Source organism: Octopus sinensis, linkage group LG14 (genome assembly GCF_006345805.1).
Source record: "Octopus sinensis linkage group LG14, ASM634580v1, whole genome shotgun sequence".
NCBI classification, from domain to species: domain Eukaryota; kingdom Metazoa; phylum Mollusca; class Cephalopoda; order Octopoda; family Octopodidae; genus Octopus; species Octopus sinensis.
This window is the reverse complement of record NC_043010.1, coordinates 55,472,202-55,474,701: the sequence shown is the minus strand read 5'-3', so window position 1 is coordinate 55,474,701 and position 2,500 is coordinate 55,472,202. Positions and strand designations below refer to the sequence as shown.

Sequence of the window (2,500 nt, the reverse complement as noted above, 5' to 3'; positions counted from 1 at the left end):
ATAAAGATTCAAGTTAATTTAAAAAATTTACTTGAATATGGTACCAACTTAGATGCCACCAAAAAAACTATACTGATTTAACAATACAGTAATGTGGGGTGATTATAAGCGAGAGAAAGAGCAACAAGAATGGATAGGTTTTTTAGTACGATCGTTTCATACAAGGACAGGTTTTATTAAAAGTTGCAAAGATTACAGCATATAACGAGTCCCGTACTCATCAGCTAAAATACATGTAAGTTCTCTAGAATCCTAGTGTTTGAGGCTATACTCATGAGTAATGTAGATAATAACAGATTTCTAAAGTCATTAAAGTTCTTTAAAGATGATGTATAGTCTTATACACAAATTTTAAAAAAGTTTTGATAAGCTCACAGAGAAGGTGACTAATCCATATGAATTTCCATAGATATGATGAGGGATTATATACTCACAGAAGACAAATTATCCATTGTTATTAAAATTCTGTGATAAGACTATACATCATCTTTAAAGAACTTAATGAACTTTAGAAATCTGTGTTAATTATCTACATTACTTCATGAGTATAGCCTCAAACACTAGGATGTCTAGAGAACTTACATGTATTTTAGCTGATGAGTACGGGACTCGTTTATATGCTGTAATCTTTGCAACTTTTAATAAACCTGTCCTTGTATGAAACGATCGTACTAAAAAACCTATCCATTCTTTGCTGCTTTCTCCGCGTATTTATATATATATTAATATATTACGCGAGAAAGAAGCACAAGAATGTGCTCTTGTTGCTTCTTTCTCGCTTATAATCACCCCACATTACTGTAATTGTTAAATCAGTATAGTTTTTTTGGTGGTGCATCTAAGTTAGGTACATATTCAAGTAAATTTTTTTAAATTAACTTGAATCTTATTGCTCTTTTTATATATATATATATATATATACATATATATATACACACAATATATATATGTGTGTGAGTTTGTCTTTGGGTTGTGTGTGCAGGTGTATAACTATTTGGATTTTGGGGTATATGTCTATTAATATATCGATTGAAGCACGTTCACATTATGTTGTATATTCCCTGTCAAACATAGCAAGGCCCATTTGCCAGTTACAGCCCGCAAATCACTCTAACCTCCGGTAGTTTATCTTCAAAATAACAAGCGACAACAGTATGTCAAGGAGAAATCAGTACATATACATGGATATCTTATATATATATACATATACATATATACATCCATATATAACTATATATATATATGTACATATGTATGTATGTCTATATGTATGTATGCATGTATGTATGTATGTATGTATGTATGTATGTATGTATGTATGTATGTATGTATGTATGTATGCATGCATGCATGCATGTATGTATGTATGTATGTATGTATGTATGTATGTATGTATGTATGTATGTATCTATCTATCTATCGATCTATCTATATATATATATATGTGCGTGTGTGTGTGTGTGTGTCTGTGAGTGTGTGTGTGTGTGTGTGTGTTTAATAAAAAAGTATGTAATATTACCTTCGGTATTCGAGTATACGTTTCCACTTCGTTTTTTTACTTATGTGCCTCCTCGCGTATGTCGTATATATATATATATATATGTGGTGTGTGTGTGTGTATATATATATGGTGTGTTGGGTATATATATATATATATATTATATATATATATCATATGTATAATGTGTATATATAAATGGATGACCGTATGTATATGTATATATACATAGCATAATGCGCATATACCTGCCTAAATGTACAAGTATATATAATATTTATGCATATCATATGAGTCTATATATATATATATAATATATATATGATATATATATATATATATATATGTATATATATATATATTATATATATATATGGACACAGATTCTTACCTATATATATTAACTCACACACCCTCATACACGCACTCGCTTACACCACAGAAACTCAATACGTAAACAGAGGCTGTCTTGTTTCACTACCGTTTGATCTCTTGTTTTTTCCCGAGTCTTTGTTCTTTTATTCTGTTACATATCCATCACAAATATTAATGTTGCAATTTTATATATCCTAAGATATTTACTGTCATCAATATATTGACCACTTTGCGGTTTATATATTATCATCTCAATGTCTTCTGATCAGCCCACGCACGCATATAATCATATATCAATATATATTTTTTATATTAGACACAGTCTGGTTAGCATTGCTTTCTAGTTAAACGATGCGATAGCTTTTTATATATATATTTTCATTCGGTGATATTATACATAGAAAATTATCGAAAGGGAAACTAATACTTGTATTTCGTAACCGCATTAAAATTCCAACCCGGAATTTAACTTTCAATTTTAGACTCTGTAATAACTATTAAAATTCACGTTCAGGGAAAGCAAAATTTTCGAAAAATATAAACTGTGACATATTTTGAATATATTGAATTATGTATTACTACGGGAATTATTATGAAGTGAAGTAAAATAGGCGACCATTTTATAGA

At 29.2% G+C, this 2,500-nt stretch overlaps 2 long non-coding RNA genes across 2 annotated transcripts in view; one reads left to right on the top strand and one right to left on the bottom strand.

Moving 5' to 3' along the window:
- Nucleotides 1-2,199, top strand: part of LOC118766015 — a 12,737-nt gene extending 10,538 nt beyond the window's left edge. Inside the window, exon 3 of the long non-coding RNA XR_005001941.1 lies at nt 2,190-2,199. This is a non-coding gene — a long non-coding RNA (uncharacterized LOC118766015). The remainder of the gene's footprint in view (nt 1-2,189) is intronic.
- The window catches only part of LOC118766014, a 240,343-nt gene that overhangs the window by 212,633 nt on the left and 25,210 nt on the right, over nt 1-2,500 (bottom strand). The window lies entirely within an intron of this gene.